We start from the raw sequence: 25033 nt of genomic DNA on the forward strand, positions 1-25033 counted from the left end.
GGTAAAGTAAAACCTTACAAATTGCATAGTCACATGGACTAGCTCAATAATATATTCAGAACAAACACAACGGAATGTAAGTCATCAATGAGCCTTCATCATCTTCATGTGCCACAGGCAGTCATGTTGGAATGTAGACTCGAGATCCTACCACGTACTTCTCCTCAGAAAATCCTGCACATTTGAATATGCAGCCCCACGAATGGAGGTCAGTACAATGATGTACTGGCAAATGACACTTACATGGTGGCTGTTTTGGGCATGAATATCTACATGATACTTGGCAAGTGGAGTTTAGGCAAATTTGCATAAAGCCAATTTTATCCTACATTTTATTTAAAACAAAACATTTTACAAAACCCATAATGATGTCATAAAAAGTATCATGGTTACATCTCCCATGTACTATCCGACAGTTGCTACTCAAATTTTAACTTATTCAAAAAAGGTGATGACATTCTTCCGTACATTCCCTGCCCAAAAAGCTCAAATTGTCCATAACCGGGGACACGGCTAAGATCTTAGGTTTAACTCTCGAGAGGGTATGCACTTTCACCTTACGACCCACCCTTCAGAAGAATGAGACAAGATCTTTCAGAAGAAGGTTTCAACCATACTGGCTAGACCCGTTCCCTTGGCCGTCGCCTCCACCCACTGTCTAGACGACAAGTTGGACCTCACAACTTACTTAATCCCGGCAGAGCCCATAATACCATAATGCTGCACTGGAATCTATCTAAAACATGGACGACATATTAATCTCTTTAATCCTTGGTGGCCATCCACAAGTGAAACTCACGGGCTTAAAACCATTAAAGATAATAAACCCCCGCACGATCCCCTGGTGAAAACCAGAGGTGCAGTCTAGGGCAACCACTATTCAACTACGTGCTCTCAGGTACCCACCTGCCACTGGTTTCTCCAGGTTCGAAGCCCTGAGCAGCCTCCCACCACACAACCAATCGACCCAGGTGATTCATTAGGGTTGTTAATTTTTAATTCTCAATACTCACAATGCAGATCAATCGAAAACAGCAATGGCATTTTGTTATTGCTAGGCATACTAAGAATCCTAGCAGGGGTTCATGGACGGCTACACACTACTAGGACTGATAAGCATAGCATAATTTTCGAAAACAAAATCCTACCATGCCTACTAGTTGAAAAAAAACACTAATGCATAATAAAATAGGTAGGAATTGAATGTCACTTGCCTTTTGGTAGTTGAAGCGCGTTCACTTCTCTTAATCAAAATACGTGCCTCTCTGTACGAACTATAATATCAAATATAGCACAACATAAACACACCATTCAACAAAAACAAAATCAAACAAGACAACAATCGGAAATCGCTCTATGGCACTAAGGTGTGGCATGAGGTTTGGCTTGCAAGACATGGCCTTGAGGTGTTGGAATGGCTAAGTCATATGATTAGGAAGAGATGGATTATCCAAGATATAATTGAAGAATCTTTATGCTTTACAAAAGCATGAAAGGGATTTGAAACGGCTTATGTGAGTTGAACCACATAAGTGACAAATAGTGCAACAACAATACTACTGAATAAGTGTGACAACATGTCAACACCCGGCACTACAAGAAAGGTTCTGATAGACAACGTCCCAAAATCGTCCGCTAAGGGCCATTTTTCATCGCCTATGGGCCTAACCCGACGATATGGGTTCTGTTGTCGAAACTGCGTCAGGCAAAGTCCTACGACGTTTTTTTCGGTCTGTCGCGCTTGGGCGCCCTTCCGCCACGGAAAATCGGACCGTTGCAGAACTGTTTCCGGGAGCCCGTTGACTGCTGACGTCATGCAAACTGACACTGCGACGCCGTTAAGCGCGATTAACGGCGTTAACCGGGTGAAACCCCGTGGTAGATGGTAGGCCCACACGAGGCCTGCCACGTCTTAAGCGGGCCGGCCCATTAAGTTTGCGGGCCGGGCCAGCTGACTTAGTTTGACCGGTCAACTATATAGCTGGGCTGGTCCATTAGTTACATGGGCCGGGCCTAACCTCTAAGGTTTACTGGTCAAAACTTTAATGGGCCAGCCCACTAAGCATGTGGGCCGGGCCGAATGCACTCGTTTGACCGGTCAATAGGCAAAAGGGCCGGCCCACAAGACATGCGGGACCCCACTTTCCTGTTATCGGCCGGCCCATTTAACAAGTGGGGTCCACCTTAAAGCAAGTGGGCCGGCCCAAGAAGTTATTGGGCTGGCCCAATTAGCATGTGGGTCCCACTATCCTGCTATCGGGCCAGCCCATTTAGTACGTGGGGTCCACAATAGATTAACTGGGCTGGCCCAACAAGCCAGTGGGCTGGGCCAGAAACACAGGTGGGTCCCACTTTCCTGTTAAAGGGCTGGCCCATTTAGTATGTGGGGTCCACCATATAGCAAGTGGGCCGGCCCAACAAGATAGTGGGCCGGGCCAAAACACGGGTGGGTCCCTCTTTTCTGTTAAAGGGCCGGCCCATTTAGTATGCGGGGTCCACCATATAGCAAGTGGGCTGGCCCAACAAGTTAGTGGGCCGGGCCAAAAACACAGGTGGGTCCCACTTTCTGTTAAAAGGCCAGCCCATTTAGTATGTGGGGTCCACCATATAGCAAGTGGGCCGGCCCAACAAGATAGTGGGCCGGGCCAAAAACACAGGTGGGTCCCACTTTCTTGTTAAAGGGCCGGCCCATTTAGTATGTGGGGTCCACCATATAGAAAGTGGGCCGGCCCAACAAGATAGTGGGCCGGGCCAAAAACACAGGTGGGTCCCATTTTCCTGTTAAAGGGCCGGCCCATTTAGTACGTGGGGTCCACCACAAAAGCAATTGGGCTGGCCCCACAAGTTAGTGGGCCGGCCCAATTAGCTTGTGGGGTCCACGGTAAATCAGGTGGGCTTGCCCAACGAGCTAGCGGGCCGGCCCAATAATCTTGCGGGCCCACTTTTCTTTTACAGGGCCGGCCCAGTAGTGGGTGGGGTCCACCTTAAAGCAAGTGGGCCGGCCCAATAAGTAAGTGGGCCAGCCCGTTTAGCTGCTGCTTATATGTTGGCATAATAGGCGCTTTAGGATTTTGCGGGCCGGCACATATGTGATTACGATTAATTGGGCCGTTTAAGGGATGGGAATTTGTGATTTAGATACTGAGAATATTTACGCAGCTCATGATTTCTGTTGGATAGCCTCACTTACCACAAGCACCATACAAAAAATGCGCGGAAGAACTATAAAAACTAACTAAATATTACATCAGCTGCAAGGCTTTGAAAAAATATTACAGAACCCAGAGAAATTAAATGGTAATTAAACCTAGCAATACAATGAAGCCATTCGACAATCTTTTAAGTTGTCCATGCACCACCTATATCTGAAACAAAGACATTACAAGTTAAGACATCAACAATGGAAAGGCAAAGACACTACAATATTGTTTGCCAAAGAATTTGGAACTCATCATTTCGTCGTTATAAGAAGATCATTGTAATGCGCACAATAAGCAAACAAAGAGTGTATGCCGCATACCAACAGCCAATATAACAGAGCACGTTAAAATGAAACAGCAGACTTACTACAGTCGAGTCCCATGCAAACCAACATGTTCAGGGAGTACAAAATTGGCATGAACAACATAGTAGCAGGCTATAAATTTTGTAACAACGACTGAGCAAGATGAAGTTATGATGGCTATATCTAGAGAGCAGGGAATGTAAACCAAAAATAGAAGTTACAATGGCAAAAGCTAAAATGTGAACCAACATGTGCCAAGTGCAATTACTTCAAATTGGCCGTGAACTAAATAATACTCCTAAACTTAGAGTGAAGGGGATGCAAATCAAGATGTTTCGGGATATAAACTTGTAATGAGCAACACATAGAGGATAGTTAATGCTGGAGCTTAGGATGGACCAGATACAGAATATAGTGGGATCACCTGTGAACTTGTATAAGAGGGAATGCAAACCAATATGCTCAGCATTCCATATGTGAGCGTCATGGCAAGTCAGAGAAACAAGTCAATAATGCAGCTTTTGAAGAACAAGATGGCACACAAAATTATTATCTAGTAGTATGACAAGTTTATTTGTACTACAGGCTAGATAGCAGAGTGATAGCATGCCAAACTAAGTCCTTACTTTGTTAGCTTACAATGAACTAGATACAAAATAATGGCATCACCTGTAGTACAGGGAATGCAAGCCAACATGTTCATGGAGTAAAAAATTGGCACAAACAACATAGTAGCAGGCCCTAATTTTTGTAACAACGACTGAGCAAGATAAAGTTATGATGGCTAGATCTACACAACAGGGAATGTAAACCAAACATAGAAGTTACGATGCCAAAAGCTATAGAGCAGGGAATGCGAACCAACATGTGCAATTAATTAAAATTGGCCATGAACTAAATAATAGCAGGATGTTACTATAATAGCTAGGAATAAAACAAATAGGATGTGACGCCCTAGAACCGGTACCATGAGGATCCCAGCGAATTCGCCGAAATCCGCACGATATCGATTTTAGGAGACGCACCACCAAGCGCCTCGTACACGCCGAAGCATGCACGCGACACGGGTGGAATCAATCACGAGAGGTAACATTACAACAGGATTACAATAGAACCCACAAGATACAGATATATTACAACAACGACTCCAACGAGTCAAGATACAAATAGATACATACAAAGATCCAAATCATACAGAAGATCAAATACATCCGAGTACGGACAAGATACAAATTCGGACTAAGAGTCCTGAAGATAACCAGTGGCGTCCATAACCCTGCCCAGGCCAAGCCGGAAGGGTAACCTTGCTAACGTCGTCTTCATCGTACCGATCTTCATACCTGCCCGGTTATATCCCATAGAAGCAGCAATAAGTACGGGTTCGTACTTAACAAGACTTCAAGACGTATAAGCATTCGTCAACCAGTCGTCCTTTGTACTTGAGGCACGCGGGGGACTTAGAGGACGCAAGAGGAACGTCATAGGCAATATGGTGGGGTTAAGCGGCAGCGCGCAAGCACTAAAAACCTATAGAGACACTCTACAACATTCGTCTAAACAGAGAAGGTGAGAGAGCGTAACTAACAGTTCTATACTCTGCAAACATAACACAGCCGATGCGTTCCCCCCTCGCAAGGAAGTACTTACAAAGGCACTCACACGGTTGACAAGTTTTAACCATTTATTATTGAAGTTGTACTAACTTACTACGCAAGTTATTAGTATTGAAACAACAGGTGTAAGTTGTCTATGGTCGAGTCATACAGCTCCAAGTCGTCCATAACCGCGGACGCGGCTTATCGATAAGATTTTACCCTGCAGGGGTGCCCAAATGTGCCCACACGCACGATCAAACCACTTGCGATAGGTGGATATCACGACTCGCACTCTCCTTCACGACAACAATGTCCAGGAAGCCACCTAACTAAGTTGAACCCGTATCAAAGTCCGGCCGTATCTCCGAAGCGGACTTAGCTATGTGTGTCAACGTGCTAGGTGGTTTAAACACACACTGGGGCGATAAACCACTTCGCAGAGGCTCCACGACCTATACGTGCATACCAGAAACAAGGGATACAAGGAACCCAGGGGCTTCCCAAAGTAAATAAGTAACAGGCTGGCATGCACGCAACAACAAATGGTAAAACATTACGAAACTAGTTGTGGCCACTGGACAAAGCTGTAGATTCCAGCAGTGGTTGAGGGGAGACCCAGAAACATACCCACGTGTGGTTAGAGCGCTCAGTCTCGGAACAGATAACAAGAACTCGGGGTCCTAAGCTTCATGGAAACACAAGTGAGCCGTCATAAAACGAGCAACTGACCCACCGATGTCTCCGCTAAACAATTATTAACAAGTAACCATGATACCCTCAACAGATATATCCATAAACCATGTGTCATGATTCCCAAAACTGATAACCCAATAAGATAATGATAACGGTAACGAGATATAAACAACACTAGCATGCACTACGACTCGCAAGGCAGACCCGATAACCAAACAATAGCTGTAGGAGGTTTGTGGAGGCAATATAGGCTGCTTGAGGTAACAAGTGGAAGGGACACGTGACAAGAATGCAACTCAAGGATAGCATAAGGGAGAAGGCAAAATAAAATAGGTGAGCGACTTCTGCAGGGGCAGAAGTATAGGGGAAAATGCTTGCCTGTTAAAGCTTGCCGAGGAACATCCGGAGAACTCGTCGTATCTCACCACACCACTTCGCGATCCTATCCGGGAAGAAACAAATGCTGGACAAACAACGGGTGCAAGTCTTACTACTACGGATAAAGAAGATCCAGCATGATCAGGATGATATGCATGACATGGCAAAGATGGTGCAATGCAACTTATCCATATTAAGCGGGATCGGAACCCCGAACAAACAAATTAGGTTGGAGTTGCATTTTCTACCGACAAATTTAAGTGTTGATTAGCATGGCACGACATGGCAGGGGTGCGCTACTTCGAAGTTAAACGGAGCGGGGAAGACCTTAGTCGGTCTCCAAAATACTCCGCATATATGTGAGGTGAACATGCATAACTATCAACGCGCGACATGATGCGAGATGCAAACAGGCATATAGATGGCATATTAATGATCCTTGTATTTTTCTGATCAATTTTCATATAAAACACTTTTTATTTCGAGTTATAGTTTAGGAGATATGATTTTAACAAGATATGAGTATTTCCTGCAATTTTCAGAAATAGAAAAACATGCAGGGGACGAATTGGGCTGAACCTGCGCCGTTCTGGGTCGGATCTGGGGGTGGCTTGCTACCTGACCAGCCGAAGGAAGGCCGACGCGCGTGGGCTGGACTGCCTGACGGATCTGGCCGAGGCCCATGTGTGGATCTGGGGAGCAGAAAAAAAGGTTGGGGATTAAACTCGCCTCCATAAGGAATTGAACACAGGATCTCCAGGATAAGGCCACAGGAACCAACCACTGGGCTACGTGTGTATCGATGAACAGTAGCAGGTGCGCGGCAACATGAAGTAGCACTACCGGACTTTGAAGATGCAACCATGGCGTACAGACTTGACGGAGTCGAGCCTCGATCTGGCGATGGAACATGCGTTGGGATGTGAGAGTCAGTGCGCTCGAAGCGGAAGACCAAGGGGAGTCCAGAAGGTGCCGCCTTGGCGTCGGGGAACCACCACAGCTCGCCGGAGATGAAGCTCTGCGGGGAAAAATGACGGTCACCGTCGGGAAGACGAAACAGAGGGGGACTGAGACAAGCGTGTGGTTAGAGAGATGCGCTGCAGTACCAGGAGCATGCCGGTGTTCTCAGAATGGTCGGAGGAGGCCCACGGTGGCCGGAATCGTCGCCGGAGTGCGGGCAACGTGGCGGGGAATCGGCGACCATGTCGTCAGCACAGGGCGCCCGGGCTCGATTCCTTGCAGAGGGAGGTAGAGGACGATGAGACGCGTCTATTGGTGGTGGTGGCGAGGTTGGGGGCGGTCGGAGACGACGGATTGACGGCGAGGAGGCGCGGTGCTGTGGGGGTTTCTCCTTCTCGTTCATGGCTTGGAGAGGAAGAAGAAAAAAGGGGAGGAGAAGATAAGGAGGAGCGATGGAGTGGTTGGCTGGCTCCAGAGATAAAGCAGGGGGAGGACCACACGGGGAAGGCTGGAGACAGCGATGGAGAGGCGAGCACGCTCCTCTCGTGCTCTCCCTCTGGTTTTCTTTACGTGGGGAAAAAGGAGAAGGCCACGAAGGGGTACGAACGGAGGAGGTGGCTGCGGGAGAGAGAGGGAAAGATGGGCCGGAGAGAGAGAGGCCCAAGGAAGAGGAGGGTTTGTTTTTCTTTTAAAATCTTTTCTCCCTTATTTTATTTTAGAAACATGTTTTAGTAAACAGATTTGAACCAACAGAGTTTGATATTTGAATACAGGTTGGATATAAGATAAAATAAGAGCCAAAAGTTTATAATAAAATATAAATACTTTTATTTTAGGGTTTTGTTAAAAGAATAGAAAAGGGAAGGTTTATTATAAAACCATATGAGAGGGAAAACAAAATATTTAAGGTTGATAAAAATAGTTTTTATTTTATTTCGTGAAACCATGGATGGTATGATGAATATGCCATGACGATGCATAAAGGCAAAAGAACAAGCAATTCTATTAGGGATATTTTTCTGGGCCGCTACATAGGAGTTATAATGGCATCACTCATAAACTTGTAGATAAGGGAAACAAATCAATTTGTTTCGGGATATAAAGTTGTAATGAGCAACACATAGAGGATAGTTAATGCTACGGCTTAGGATGGACCAGAAACAGAATATAGTTGGATCACCTGTGAACTTGTAGAAGAGGGAATGCACACCAATATGTTCACCATTCTATATGTGAGCACCATGCCAATTAAGAGAAATAAGTTAATATTGCAGCTTTTGAAGAATCAGATGGCAGACAAAATTATGATGGAAGTAGCTGCTGTGACGAGTTCAAATAAATTTGTACTGCACGATGGCAGAGTGATAGCATGCAGGAACTAATAGCAGGTAGTTACTTTGTTAGCTTACGACGAAGTAGATAGAAATAACAATGGCATCACCTGTAGTACAGGGAATGCAAACCAACATGTTCAGGGAGAACAAGATTGGCATGAACAAAATAGTAGCAGCCTATAATTTTTGTAACAACGACTGAGCAAGATAGAAGTTATGATGGCTACATCTACAGAGCAGGGAATGCAAACCAAAATGTTCAATCGCTTAAAGTTAGCAATGAACTAGAAAATAGCAAGGTGTTACGGTCATATCTAGGAATGAACTAAAAGAGCTTCAGACAAACAAGCATCTGAACCCAGAAAATGGCGCTAAAACAAGGGACTTACATTAGGAGGAGCACTCTGTTGGAGTCACAGCAGATCTTCCTGGTGTTGATAGATCCGGTGATGAAGTACGCTACATGTGCTACTTGGGGTTGGAGAGACGGCCATTACAATTCATGGTTACTCATCTCATCTGCAAAAACGTAACGGCGCGTCGTTAGCACAAACAGGTTCCCCCATGATTAAACAAGAACTTGCAGGCAAGCAATAGAAAAGCGACAGTAGAAGAGTTTAGATCATGCACGGCGCTGGTGAAGCAGATCTGGTTCATGCACAGCGGTGTCGGTGAGCAAGTTCTGATGCGGTGGACGACGGATCCGGCGAAGCGGCTCCGGTGGGGTGGACGATACCGCAGCTGAAGCGACTGCGGTAGCCTACTGGATGAGCATATGGTTTCGAGGTTCGGCGGGGATGATCCGGTTCGGTTGATGACGGTGTCGATGAAGCGGCTTCGGTAGGCAGCCGGATGACGAGGATCGCGAGGCCTCGGGTAGGCCAGGGAAGTCCGGCGGGGATGTTCCGGTGCGGTGGTCGTGGAGGTGGGAGAGAGGGACTTGGGAAGTTCCGGTGGGTGGTCTGAGGGAAATGAATTTTTTTTGCGAGGGTTTCCGGGCTAGGGAGGTGGTGATCGAAAAAATGACGGGCAGACCCCCCCCCACCAACCGACTTTGCTGTCATCTCCACAGGGGTATAATGGGAATTTGGAAGCGTGTGAAATTTTGTATTTTGTGGGCGGGAAGTTTTCCCGCTATGAGATTTTGAATTTGGCTAAGGTCCAACTATAATGATAAAAAATTGTGAGACCGTACTAGTACCTCTGTTCAAGGCCGAGTGCAAAATAAAATCATCATCACCTTGAATATCAGTCACTAACATGATCATGATCTATCTCTGAAATTAGTGTATCCGCTAGATCTTGCAAAGTATAATGATAAAAAGAATTGTGAGACCGTACTAGTACTTCTCTTCTAGGCCGAGTGCAACATCAAATCATCATCACGTTGAAAATTTGTTACCATGATCATGATCTACCTCTGAAAATGGGCGCATCCACTAAAACTTGCAAAGTATAATGATACAAAATAGTGAGACCGTACTAGTACTTATGTTCCAGGTCGAGTGTAACATCAAATCATCATTACATTGAAAAGTGTGTTACCATGATCATGATCTATCTCTGAATTTGGCGCATCCGCTAAATCTCGCAAAGTATAATGATAAAAAAAATTGTGAGACTGTACTAGTACTTATGTTCAAGGCCGAGTGCAGGATCAAATCATCATCACGTTGAAATTTGTTACAACGATCATGACATATCTCTAAAATTGGCGCATTCGCTAAATTTCGCAAAGTAGAATGATAAATAAAAATTGTCAGACTGTACTAGTACTTATGTTCAAGGCCGAGTGCAGGATCAAATCATCATCACGTTGAAATTTGTTACAACGGTCATGACATATCTCTGAAATTGGCGCATCCGCTAAATCTTGCATGTGGCGCATCTCAGTGTGGAGCAACAAGCCGGTGCTATCAAGGTTGAGGCGTCGGTAGCGTCATCGGGCTCTCCTCTTTTAATAGATCTTCTACATGGCGCGGCGCACTGCCCGTCGAGAAGCAGTCACATGTGATACCGAGGTGGAGACGTCGCCGGCATCCTCGAGGCGCGGCCGCCCATCTACGAGCCAGCGTCGACTCAAGGTATGAATCCATGCGTTGTCGCGCCCCTTCTTCCGATGAAGTGGGGTGCCTTAGATTTATTGTTCTTCTCTTACGATTATTTCGAGCCGAACATGTGTGCTCTTTCTCTGAATATATTGCTTGAAAAGCTAACCAAGTTACTTAAATTCACTTCGTTCTTAATCTTGCGTGCTAATTTTGTTATTTTTGCTAACAGTGGTGCGCACAAGGAGATTTATTTGTGGGTGTGCTGAGCTGTTAGGCCTAAGTCGAAATCCTCCGCTAAACAAGGCCTCAGCTTAACACATAAAAAAGGTGTTCAATCTCGCCCACAATGTCCTCTTCTTTCCTCTTCCTTTATTGGAACTTGTTTTGCAGACAAGGAAAGTGGCACATGTAATGTGAGTAAAACCCTCTTAGACAAAATCAGCTACGAGCAAGATTTTCTGTACTGTAGATGCCCCAATTGACTCTCATCCCCAATGTAGTCTTTTTTATGTCAGTATAGACTTCTTTACATTGCATGCATTTGCCTAATGAGCAGCATTGTATTGTCATTCTAGCCAACCTGATCGATGTGTCAAGCTTCATGCACGAGATGCCATGTTTAATTTACTCCCTCACTCTGATCCATATTTCTTGGTGCAAAATGAATGTGAATGGAAGGGAGTACTTTTCTTAGATAGTACTATACCATTTCAAAAAAATACTACTACATCACAGTACTACATCACAAATGCATCAAAAGAGTACTACTACATCACAAGACCACCACGGTTGTACTAGTAGAGTTTAATGCTGAACTTCCAAAGCGAATAAGATTACACATATGAACTTTAAACAGGACCAGGAGCATGAGGGCCAGCAGCAGGGGCGTTGACCGGGAACAAACCAGGCAAGACGTAATTCTGGAGGAAGAGGCCATATGCTGCGTGCTTGGCCTTGGTTGCAGGGCGGTGCTTCCCCGATGTACTTTGGCCTACACCCGTCGCATGCTGGATCAGGCTGCGGATGTCCTTCTGGAGGATTTTGCCACATAATGGCAAAAATAGCTCCCCGCGCATGCGGAAACGAATTTCACCACCCTTCAGCCGCTTCAGAACGTAGCGGCTCTTCTGGTCCCTGCGCTCCTTGTTGTCGTCCATGTCATCAGAATATTCCTGTGAATTATAAAGTACATAATAATCAGGTGTTTAATGACAGATCGAATCAATACTGCACTATCATAAGCAAACCTTTTAAACCCTAAAATTAAATGTGTAGAACAAGTAAATGGCAGAAGAAATCATACTAAATCACGCGAAAACCCAATGAACAGCAATGAACATAAGCCACAACAATTGCAAGTCCACAAAGTATGAACACATAAATTAATTATATGACTAATCAAGACAACTACATGGCAGATTAGTCGAAATTAAACTAGAATCTGACCGTACGAACCATAGAATCATGTACGTCTACAAGAACAAGGTAGGAGATCAAATCAATCAAGAACCAGGTTCGTGCAAACCACGTGAACAGTAATATGACACAAAGAGGATCGGGACAGTTTCGGTAAAAGAGCAGTACCTCCTCGTCGTCACCCTCGACATCGTCCTGGAACTGAACGTTTGGGCCGAAATCGTCGAAGGGGTCAAGGTCCGCGTCCTGCACTGGGTCTAGGAAGACCTCGCCGTGGTGGCCTGCAACGCCTTGCAGATCTTCGGCGGGAGCAACGGCGTTGCTATCCACCTTCTCCTCGACAGCCAGGACGCCCGTTTCGACCGAGGTCGAAGAATCAGACAAGCAGAGGAGACGAGCGGCCTGGGTGCCCGGTGAAGCCTCACCCGCCGTGACGGCCACTACCGCAAAGGCATCCTTTGCGCGAACGGCCGCCGATTGCTCTGCCTCGTACGCAAGACCTGTCTTCATGCTGCTGCGGTTGGAAACGAGGAAGTCGATGCCTCGGAGGTGCGGTGAGTTGATGGGGGTTTTCACAGTGTGGGGGAGGGGAGAGGACGAGCTCGCGAGAGACAATGAGGCCGATTATTTTATAGCCTCTGACTCTCTGTATCGAGTTGTGGACGCGTGAAGTCGTGCATGTACTCGATTTTCCACTTTCTGAGAAACGTGTACGAAACCTTTTTTTCTTGGACCATTTAACTTCATGTGGGGCTCATGTATACTAATACTTCCAAACGTCATAAGTAATTCACAATCATTCATAAAAATATGAGACCTTAACATTTTATTGTTTGTGTCAGATATTGTCCATGAAAAATAACATCCTTCAAAAAATAAATCCCCTATGCCAATCCAGTCATGCCCGTCTACTCCAACTAGCTTCCTCGAGTAATTTGTCACCTTACATTCTTAAAATGAACCAAAATTTGGCACAGTGGCATCACATGGAAAATGATGTTACCATTCTCTCTTCCCATTTTTGTTTCATTTTTTCAAAATTGTCATGCCCTAACGGAAAAAATGTATGTTCCTTCTATGAAGCATGTATCTGAATGGCATTACCAAAACCTGGGGTGGCGGGGAACGTGGTGGTGTGATGATACATCACAGTTGGACCACACAACACAATTTGGACCAACCAAAAAAATTCAACCACCCTACACAAACCCTGGTCAAAACTAGTTTGACCAATATTACAAAAGTTGTACATAATTCAGAAACCGTCAGAAATATACGAAGCATTCAGGAGTCAATACTAAAGACAAATAAATTATGCCAAAAGACGAAGGCAGAGGAGGAACAGGTCTGCTATATTGCACAACAAAGACAAATTCAACTTTTCATCGATTGCAAAATTCTGGCTGCAATTAGCACACCCTGGTCTCCTGATGTCGCAATAGTTGGCTGATGGGAGCGGAGACACTCGACTTCCTTCTTCAACTTATCGCACTCTGTGCGAACTTTCAAGTACTCCGTCTCGAAATATTGCGCATGTTCAGCTTGCAACTCCACTTCCTGTCGAAAACTTTCACAGTCACAGTTGCAATCACACTGACCAGCCTTGTCAGTGACCACACTCATCGGTGGCTGGGCGCGTAGTTCCTTGACTTCCTTCTTCAACTTCTTACACTCAGCGAGAACGTCTGAGTACCGTTTATCAAAAGAAGATTGCACCGAACGGGCATTCTCCTCCGATATGGCAGGATTTAAAATGCACCTGCCCACGAGGTGGCGGATTTTCTTATGAAGGTGGTGTTGTGGCCCTTGATCTGGTCCAGTTTCACGGAGAATCATGTTATCACATCCTGCATTGCAAATTCAACAGCAATGAAGTATGCAGAGTGCAGATGAGGGGGGACAAATAAACAAACGGAGTGCCAACCTCTTCAATATGCCTGAGAGCTGCAAAGTCCTTGTCCATAGGAACCTCTTCAACGATGGAACCGCCATCCCTGGAAGAAAGACAGTTAAGTAGTTGGATCTGGCAGCCAGCAAGGAGGCGATGAAACTGCGGCACGGCAATGGAAACATACACGGCCGAAGATGCACACACGCGCACTGGCTGCTCCTCTCCCGGAGACTGAGCATTCGTCTCTGATTCTGCATTCAGTATACCAAACCTATGCTAGAGTTGGAGGTTTCTGTTATGAAGGGTGGTGTTCTGGCCCATGATCTCGGCGGTTATCGCTGATAATCTCATAATCCCTTCCTGCATTGAAAAATTCACCAGTAACGAATCAGGGATCCTTTTTCATTCACAGGATAGGAAAATCATAAGATTAGGAAAAGCATGGGATTTTGTTTACATTAGAGTGGGTGTATGCGCTATTTTATGGGCTATTTGGAATGTACAAAATGAAGTCGTGTTTAATAAACCCAAATCTCATCCCTTCTTGCAGGTTATCCCTATGATTATTCACTAGATCCGTATGTTTCTTATCTCCAGCCCGAGGATCAGCAGGATATCATGGAGTCTGGGTGCAACTGACTAGAGACAGCCGCACGGGATTTTTACAGCCAGGGTGGCTGGCAGTTTCCTCATAGAATTACTTACTGGTGTGTTTTTGCCTTTTTGGCACCCGTTGTTTTCTATGTTTCGTTGGTGGATCTTTGTGTCGACTCTAGCTGATCCGTGAGAAGTTGTCATAATTTGTGTATGAACTGAAGAAAGCAATAAAGAAGCCATATACATCATTTTGATGCAGAGGCTGTGGTATGTCCTGCATTTCGAAAAAAGGAACAAACATAGGATTGAGATGTCATGGCTAGTTGAATTAATGTTTTATTCCTATATTATTCGCACTACTAGATTCCTATAGGTTTAGTTCCTATAGGATATGTTCCTATAAATCAAACAACTAATGTAGGAAAAATCCCATAGGATCTAAATGCTACACAATTCTTATAGGAGTCCTACGAATTAAAGAAGCCCTCATGCAGTACGGAGATGAAGAGGAAGAAAAAAAGCAATGGATATATATTATATTGTGCATACATTATTAATGCTCTTGAGAGCTAACAAGTGCTCATCAAACAACGGGTCCTCGATAGCTAAGTACGAAGTGGATCCTGCGGTAGAAAGCACGAGCTTGGAACCGTCGGCCCTGGAAGATGATAGTCGGTTTAGTTGGCACCGCCTGCCAGCAAGTACTCAAAAAAAATCCGGCATGGCGATGGAAACATACCAAAGAGCTTCGTACCCACCTGGTTGGCGAGAAACGAGCGATTTCTCAACTTGGGTAGGAATGGCGCTGAAACCAGCCGCCATGGAAGAAAGACGGTTAAATTGTTTGATCCGCTAGCCAGCCAGAAGGCAGAGAAACTTCGGCATGGCGATGGAAACATACCGGGGAGCTTCGTACCCACCATTTTGGCAAAACACGGGCGATTTCTCGGCATCGGTAGGAAGGGCGACACTTGAACGGGCGGCCCTGGAAGAAAGACGGTCAAATAGCTGGTTCTCTCGGGTAAAAAAATAGTTGGATCTGTTTGCCTTGCTGTAATCTGCGTTCATGGGGGCAAAGAAAGCACATGGCGATAAAAACCTACCAGGACTCTTGCTGGATTACTCTGCCCTGACCCAACAAACCCGAAGCAGACTGAGCTTGTGATGGAAGCGCAGACTGAGCTTGCGATGGAAGCGCAAACATGCCTGTCCGCCGACGCCGCTGGTACACTTTCAAAGTCGGAGTTTGCAGGACTTTCAACGGGATGGATTTCACCGCGGATTTAGTCTCAGACACCAACGCCTCCTTCCTCTTCTTACTCTTCTTCATGTTCTTCTTAGACAACTTGTTGAATGAGGGATGAATCGCTGGAGGAAGAAGGAATGGACAAGCAGGTGGGGATAGAAGGGGTCGGTGTAGAGCTCTCCGGGAGGGTTCCCCGGGGAGGAGGATGAAAATTGGAACGAACAGGACAGGGATGGGACTGGGCAATCTTGTCCATCCATCCAAAATCAAAGGGCGGGAGCACATAAGAATTTGGGCCATTGACAGGCTAGTCCTGCCACAGGCGGACCCCAAGTTTCAGCGATTCAATGTCAATGAAAAGATATATCGGCAATGTAAAAGAATCTTGTTCGGGGTCGGCCGCGGAAGCCAAATCTCTATGTCTACTCCTATATAGGTATAGCTGCATAGCCATCATACCATTGCATTGATTGAGCTGTACGCCTTTACCACTCTGATTCAGGTCTAAAATATTAGTGTTCTCTTGTCAAATCAAAGGCCATGTCAGTTTGACGAAGGGGGCGTTCTTTAACTCACAAACTACTCCAAGGACATCATTTACGGACTACTCAGTTCGGCAAAAAGATTCTTCAAGCCATGTACATATTTTCTGGATCGATTTAGTAATTTGCTACAACTGTAATATTATTTCCAATTTTCAGCAATTTATTTGAATTTTAGGATTTTACTTACAAATTTCGCTAATTGACATGTGTAGGGAAAGATAGAAAACAACTAGTGTATGCATGACCAATTAATCTGACTAAATAAATCTTATAGTGGCCACTTTGCATCACTCAACCTGAGAGGGCATGTTAGATTCATATGATAGAAAAATGGAGAATCGCTATGACATATGCCTCCTTGAATCCTACGGGAAAGAAATCTACGGGAATTGGTAAAGCTAGGTGTGTGATGGTATCATAGGAAAGCCAAAGGAAATTTCGATAGAGATTGAGAGTGCATAGCATAGTTGTCACAGATGCATATGAATTTTTCCAGGAGGTCTAACCTCTTATTAGAAATCCTATAGGGTTGTACTAGTATAAGAAAACAATACATAGAAATTTTGGAGGATTCAATTCTTCAAATCAAACAAGCTATATAGGGGGAAAATCATATCCTTTGATTCGTACAATTTGTATAGGAGTTATGTAGGATTTGACTATAGGATTTGAATATTTGTACGGTTGTGTAATATTTTTACCCAGACCAATTCACATACCACCGGTTATGTATTTTTTGGGCCATAAAAATAGGAGGTGTGGTATATTTGATGTGTGTAGAGATAATCTCACCATCTTATAGCCACCCCTAACATTTCGAGCAAAACAAAAAAATCTATACCACTAACCACCTCTCGTCCTACACTCAATTCCTACACAACCAAACAACAAAAAATTGGCTATCCCTAGGCAGGTGGTTGGGGATACTCTCATCCCATAAACCTATCCCCTAAACCAAACAACCCCTAATAGGGAGGGAAGGAAAACCTAGTACTACGATCTTTGTACAAAAACACATAAAGCAATCTGGAACCGTCCACATAGAATCAACGGGCCAGAGTAGATGCTTTCTTTAGGAAGGGTCTTGCGCGGAAGCCAAGGAATCCTCTGCGTCGACAATCTGCTGTAGCAGTAAAATTGACCATCATAGCGGAACATTCATGGAGCCACTACAATGCGTCCAGATCAGGGTATAGTCTTGTCATATCAATGGCCATGTCAGTTTCTCCAGATATAATCTAGTATCCGTTAGCTAGTACTACTACTCTAGAGGCTTCTACAACCATTTTGTACGCCACATGCAGAAGTTGTACAGTACTACGACTACTATCGAGTATTGACTAGTCCGATCACGTCCAGGTCGCAACTACTAAAAAATGGCCGTAAAGAAAATGCAGAAGTAGGATGGGGCCACGACAAAAGACATATCATATCCGCAGGCATAGCATCTCATTTGCAACTAGTTGCACCCGCATCCTATTATCGGATATCACACTTCTGCACTTTTAAAAAATATAAAGAAAATCAAAACTGGGACACATATTATGTTGTGTATTGCTCCACGCCTCCACAGGTCACAAATGAGTATGCATCTGTGAAGTTTCATAAAAAAAATGAAATTTTCTAGCTTGCACAAAAAAGACAAATGATATGTGAATAGTTAAGGAATATTATTCACTTTGGTCTTTTGTTTTTTCCACAGCTCACATATGGTCACTTTTTGAAACAAATGTTTAGATGTGCACAAGACAACATAACCCGTGACTATGATTTGAATTTACATTTTTGTAGAAACTCGAAATGTGACATCCGACAATAAGGTGAGGGCTCAACTAGTTGCGAAATGTTTGCACTCCTGACCATGCATCTGAATCTATCTACTAGACTACTACAACAACATACAAAATGCACCAGTTTTGAACTAGACATGTAACAACAGTACTAACCGTTGGTCTCCAAAATCTAACGCTTCTGATTAGAGGGATTCGCGTCAAGAGATACCACAACAGCATACACTTCTTTCTAGAACCATCATGTAGCCATTATGTAGAAGAAGAAAAAAGCAGGGTCACACCAATAGCACACGTCCCACTCGATAGTAAGAAAGGTTCCAAGTTATTGTTCCCATTTCTCAACTGGTCATACCTATTTCGATGGTGTAACCTACGTAGTATAAGTTATATATTAGTTGTATGGAAAGTTTGAGCAACATTTAGAACATAATTTTGTAATCCTAATTGGTCCAACATGCTAAGATTGGGGCGCTGTATGAGAGACGGTGTGGGAAACGAGTGGGGCGCTGTATGAGAGACGGAGTGGGGGTGTAATAGGTACTATAGTAAGACGGTGAGACGGCGAGGTCAGATTGATTAAGACTAGTCACAATGGGAAGTACGTAGTACGTAGTATCATACACTACTAGTTTATGATACTACCTCCACAATGCATAGTATCATAAAATGGTATCATGCTTATGTCATATTTAAAGTTTTGTAGAATCTCAATGCAAATGTGTGTGCATGATGTATTTGTCATGAAGTTTTCTAAGTTTTCTAGGTTTATGTGTTATGATACTACTCTCATCTCTCACCTCATTAATTGATGTGACACATTAGATTTTTGCCAACATGGCATGTATGATACTACTTATGATACTCCCATTGGGGCTAGTCTAAAGTGTTCGACGGTTACCAAGGCATCTAAGACGGCGAGACGGCGAGGTCAGAGTGATTAAAGTGTTCGACGGTTACCAAGGCATCTAGGATACCTTAAAAGCACTTTTTTGTGATGTTGATCAAATTGTACTCTAAAATTGTCACTGGACAACAGGCCGGCCTATTGCAAACTTGTTTGAATGAGCTAAAATAGTTAGAAATCTAAAAAAATTGTCACTTCAATGAATTTTCATCCTATAACATTTACTTAATTTGAAAAACGAATGGGGACGTTTGCCATAATGGGACAATCATTTCTACAAAAAAGAATAAGATGGAAAGTCTCACAATGTTATTTATCATGACAACATTGACAATGTCACAACCGTGGGGTGATTAGGGAATCCACTCCGCTAGAAAAAACAAACTTATATAAGGCATGTGTGGCAATGATGTTTGTCTACCTTATACACATATCTCGATGTGCAGCTATATATGGATTTTATTTTCCAACTTTAGATGATCAGTTTTTAGTTCACCATTTAATTAGAATTCATAATTTTTGGGAATAAAATACTTGGAGGTACCCTGCAAGTGTGGTACCACAAACAAAGCCCAAACATGGGTCCCAATAGTACAACATAGCGCGCATAGGAAGTTTGAGCAAATTTGAAACCAACCAAATGAGGTAGAAACAAATCAAAAAAAAAAAGTTGTGAAACATGTGCATGGAGCCATCACATAACATGTACTTACTACTAATTAACAAGTAAAAAATATAAAACCCTATCATACATAGAGGTTTGGGGTGAAGAGTCATTATTCACACACATATATAATAAATACGAACTGCTTTTGGCTTTCTACCCATTAATTTGAGCAAGCTTCATGCAGTGTCCACTTCAAACTTGACAACATTGGAACCATAGCTGCTTGAGTTCGCCTCGCTAGCCGCGCCTCTTCCCATATGTAAGCTTAATTAATTGGTTACACTACGAAAACCACAATCAACTTCTGAATAATGCATGCATTGCCCCCCTTTTGCAGATATGCAACTTTGCAAAGTAGGGATTTTTGGTTTACCACACATTATTGTGTTGTTTTCTTTTTATTAGGACCCCTGTTTGGTAACCACATTTCTCCCAAGCCAAAGTGTGGCTAGCCAAAAAAAAAAGCTAGTATGGCTAGCAACCAAATTGTGGCTTAAAATATTAAAGCCAAACTTTGGCAAAACTTTGTAAAACAAATTGAGTCTATGACAAATGGACCATACATGCAATAAAGTGTGATAAGCCAAATTGTGGAAAAAACCAAACACATGCCAAATAAACTATATGGCTGCCAAATTTTGGCTTCTTGGCAAATTGTGGCTAGGAACCAAACATGCCCTTGCTGGCCCAAGGGGTCCAAATAGGTGTTTTGTTTATTCGCTATCATGTGTGTGTGCACAATACCACAAATCAAAATTTCACGTGTAGGCCAAACATGCATGCATGGTAGGCGTATCGCCATTTCAAAGGTTAATTTGTCAAACTAGCTTACCATGAAACCATAAACTAAATCATTTGTACTCCAATTAATTAAGTTCGGATATGAATGGTGGTCATCAACCAAACTAATAAGAATTCAAAATTTGGGATGATATAGGGATGTGCCCTATTGTTGTGGAATCAGAAAATATTAGCCAACGAAAATGTGGTTTGCATCCAAGTATAGTAGCTCACAAGTCGATTGCCAAGAATTGTTTGCCTAAATTTGAAATAAAGCCAAAATGAGGTTCAAACTTATTGAAATTAGCAAGCAAGGCAATCACGAAGTCGCCAATTACTAATTTGATCTAAGAAAAATAACAAACATCATGGCATGCAAATATTCTTGAGAAGTAGAATCATTCTGTAAATATATATTTTTGGAACCATGCATGTTGGACATTGATTCGCTTCTTGCCACATGGGTGAGCTAGCTTGGTTACCGCAAGAACCATGCATGGCGAACTTTTGAATCATGACCCCTTTTTTAAGAGATCAATGAAAAAATTCTTATTTTCAACTATACTTTGCCAAATACAGTTTTTTTGGTTTTCCACATAAAGTCTTTTCATTTTTATTGGCCGAATTAAGGGGGGCAAAACTAAAAGGATGTATTTGTGAAGTGGCTACCGCGTGTATTGCGCACACTACGGCCTATACAATTTTCACAAGCGGGTTACATGGTTGGATGGCCATGCATTTCCATGGTTTGTTGGATTATCTCATCATGTAGTATATAATAAATTAATTTTGTTAATATTTTTCAATTCAAGTATTAACGATGGTTATATTACAACTCAAATAAATTGGGAAAATACTGGGATTCGCCTCCCTAGAATCAATCTTGCCCGTCCATTTCCTATCAACTGACTATAGGGAGTACTACTACTAGATTTAAATGGCGGTTGGAGTTAATTCCTCAACCTCATCGCAGTATTATTCCCATCTGTCCCCACTAAACAACCCCTGGTGGTTCGTTCTCCCCTGCATTTCGGCAAGTTCCAAAAAACCCCATTGTTTGCAGTTGCTCTCCCTCCTACTTAATCCCTCCGATCAGTTCGATGTGCTTCAGCGCTGCCATGGCCGACGGCGGCCTGTTTACGCTAAAGAGGAGCGTCGTTCCCCATGGGGCGACCAAGGTGAACGTGGTCTACATGAATGACCCTTTCGTTCTCGAGCGCACCCTCGAGATGTACGAACAAAAGCTGCTAGAGGATAGGCCCAGGTTCGTCGCCCTCGACCTAGAATACACTTCGGACCAAGTAAGTACTGCCGTCGTTCAGTTGGCCATGGACGACCACGTCCTGGTGTACCAATTCCGCAGGTATGTTCTTCACATGCCTTCCTTTATCCTTTTGTTTTTTAATATAGAAACTCTTCCTTTATCTTGGATGTGCTTTTTTATTTCGAAATATACTAGGTTCTAACTTGTATGAAAACACGAACAAACTAACTTGTATGAAAAATGTGGTCTGGAACGTAATATCCAACAAAATTGTATAATTTTTTTGGATTGACCACGATATCTAGTTTCATGATTTTGGTACTCAAAATTTGCACAAATTTCATGTACTCATACTCAAAGATAATCGGCATGGATGTCATGATATTAACATATAGTAACTGAATCTTAACTTGACACTTAAATAATTAGATCATATAGTCGCAACAATAATTCATGTTATTTTGATGTGTATCACTGATGCAAAATCATTGTTTCACTGCAACAAGTATACAATTTACTGGAAGAAAAATATGTGTACTATTTCAGCATATACGATCTTACAAGATTGATTTGTGTTAACATGCAGGAGTCCTGACAATCTGGCACTGCGAGAATTTCTTCAACATAAAGGAATTTGTTTCACAACTGTTGACATCAGGGGTGACTCTAGAAGGTTTGCTAGAGATGGCATTAAAATTCCTGAACATAATTGGATTGACATTCAGGATATGATCAATTTCAATGGTCCTGGCAATAGGACTGGCATGGGTGATTTGGCAGCCGCCATCATTGACCCATCTTACAAAGACATGAAGACCAAGTTCCCTACTAGCAGCCACGATCAATGGGAGTGCATGCCATTGCCTCAAGTAAACTTGAGGTATGCTGCGATTGATGGGTATGTCAGTTTTGAGTTGTACAGGCGACTCAAAAAAATCAATGATTGACAGCGTCAAGCACAACCAATTCCAAGGGAAGTGGTTTGCCCGGATTGCAAGGAAGCGGCTAGGTTGGCCGCTCTTCCCCTGCCTGGCGCGACGAGAAGAAGCAGTTTGTCGGGACAACCTACTGGAAATTTGTATCTTATTGCTTTAGGTACAACGTACCATTTGATCCGAAGAATATGCCACCATGGATAAAGGACCCGTGCGAGCCTACTTCGGGGTCTCCGTGGGATGGCGGTTCACATGGTGAGCAAGCTAGGGCAACGACTGGATGTGGTGAGCTAGCAAGGGCAGGGCCTGTATCTGGTTGGTAAGCTCCAACAAGGATTCCCGACACACGAAGTGCGAACGAGTGCAGAACTTGGACTGCCAACCCATGGGAGGCAGGTACAAGCGGCACCGGCAAGCGCATCAAGAGGGATGATGATAATTGGTGAACTAGGCTGGCGTTATATGTTTCCAAGATTGTACATAAGTTTAGAATTTTGAACTAGTAGTATTGTTTAGGTGATGTAATTACTTTTGCAACAATGTGTATGAGGTTTCAGAACCACGCTTCCTTATTTAAACATGTTTAAAACATGAAAATGAAAAGGTAAGCCTGCATCCTTCTTAGTCACTCCAAAATGAAGCTTTTGGGAAGGTTTTTGAAATTTCCATGTTTGAAACCCAAAACCACTTCTCTTCATGCTTTACTTCATAAGACAGAGTTTAGGGTTAGGGGTAGATATACGTGATTTGTCTAGTTTGAATATGTCTAGACCTTGTTTTATCAACTTGAATTCTTACTATATGACATAAAAAAACTATGTGGTTTGGTTTGATAGTTCATAGTTCATAATTCATAGTTGATCATACATACGGATCATACATACAGAATTGCGCGATCCTTATCACGACTTCTAACCTATCTAGTCGTCGAGGAAGATGATGGTCGCGTTCTCCTCCGCCTCCCGCGCCTCCTTCTCCTTCACGGCGGCGATGGCCGCCGCCTTGTCTTCTTCCTCCGCCCTCTTCTTGTCGGCATCGTCCTTGAGGGACGCGGCCAGCGCCTTCAGGAAGAGGGGGTCTTCCCCTTCCTCTGCCTCCTCCGCCCTCTTCTTGTCGGCATCATCCTTGAGGGACGCGGCCAGCGCCTTCAAGAAGAGGGGGTCTTCCCCTTCCTCCGCCTCCTCCGCCTCCTCACCGGCTGGTGGCGCGAATCCGCCGGTGGTGCTCGCCTCCCACGCCGCCTTCGACCGGCGGTTCCTCTCCCAGTCGGCGCACCATTTGTTGAAGACGGGGCCGCTCATCGGTTTGAGCGGCGGATCCGCCTTGTACCAGAGCCCGCCCGGGGCAAAGTCGCGGAGCGACGACGGCATGTACAGGGAGCCACCGTACCTGCACGCCGCGCGCCGACTCCCGGCGGCGGACTGCTTGCACTGGAGCCGCCATGCCTCCTCGAGCGTGTCCGGCGCGCGGGATCGCTTCAATCCGCTCGCGGGCGACGCGGAACTGGTATAGCGTGAATACATGGCGAGCGGCGTTAGTACATCGAAGAATCACCACCCTGCAATCAAGGCCAAGCACGTAGCATATGGCCTCTTCCTTACGTCTTGCCTGGTTTGTTGCCGGTCAACGCCCCTGCTGCTGGCCCTGATGCTCCTGGTCCTGTTTAAAGTTCATATGCGTTATTCCCCTTTGGAAGTTCAGCATTAAACTCTACTAGTACAACTGTTGTGGTCTTGTGATGTCCAGTAGTACTCTTTTGATGCATTTGTGATGTAGTAGTACTGTACTTTTTTTTGAACTGATATAGTACTATCTAAGAAAAGTACTCCCTCCGATTCACATTCTTTTTAGCAACAAGAAATATGGATCGGAGTGAGGGAGTAAATTAAACATGGCATCTCGTGCATGAAGCTTGACAGATTGATCGGGTTGGCTAGAACGGCTATACAATGCTGCTCATTAGGCAAATGCATGCCATGTACGATAGTATACATCCAGTAAAGAAGTCTATACTGACATAAAAAAAGACTACATTGGGGATGAGAGTCAATTGGGGCATCTACAATACAGAAAATCTTGCTCGTAGTTGATTTTGGCTAAAAGGGTTTTATTACTCACATTACACGTGCCACTTTCCTTGTCTGCAAAACAAGTTCCAATAAAGGAAGAGGAAAGAAGAGGACATTGTGGACGAGATTGAACACTTTTTTTATGTGTTAAGCTGAGGCCTCGTTTAGCTGAGGATTTCGGCTTAGGCCTAACAGCTCAGCACACACACAAATAAATCTCCTCGCGCGCACCAGTGTCAGCAATTTTCTTATCATCATACTTTGTGAGATTTAGAGGATGCGCCAAATTCAGAGATAGAATGAAGCTTTTGAGGTGTTCTGGAAATTTCCATGTTTGAAACCCAAAACGACTTCTCTTCATGCTAGACTTCATCAGATCAACATGGGGTAGATACATGTCGACAGAGAAA

General features: G+C 44.0%; 1 long non-coding RNA gene across 1 annotated transcript; it reads right to left on the reverse strand.

Moving 5' to 3' along the window:
- Positions 1 to 4608: 4608 nt before the first annotated feature.
- LOC127333468 (uncharacterized) lies at positions 4609 to 7781 on the reverse strand. Its single transcript, XR_011751957.1, has 5 exons — positions 7278 to 7781; positions 6953 to 7189; positions 6751 to 6863; positions 6172 to 6256; positions 4609 to 4845 (listed from the first exon to the last, which is right to left on the reverse strand). It is a non-coding gene; the product is annotated as an uncharacterized lncRNA (long non-coding RNA).
- Positions 7782 to 25033: the final 17252 nt, after the last annotated feature.

This window comes from Lolium perenne, chromosome 2 (assembly GCF_019359855.2).
Source record: "Lolium perenne isolate Kyuss_39 chromosome 2, Kyuss_2.0, whole genome shotgun sequence".
NCBI lineage: Eukaryota > Viridiplantae > Streptophyta > Magnoliopsida > Poales > Poaceae > Lolium > Lolium perenne.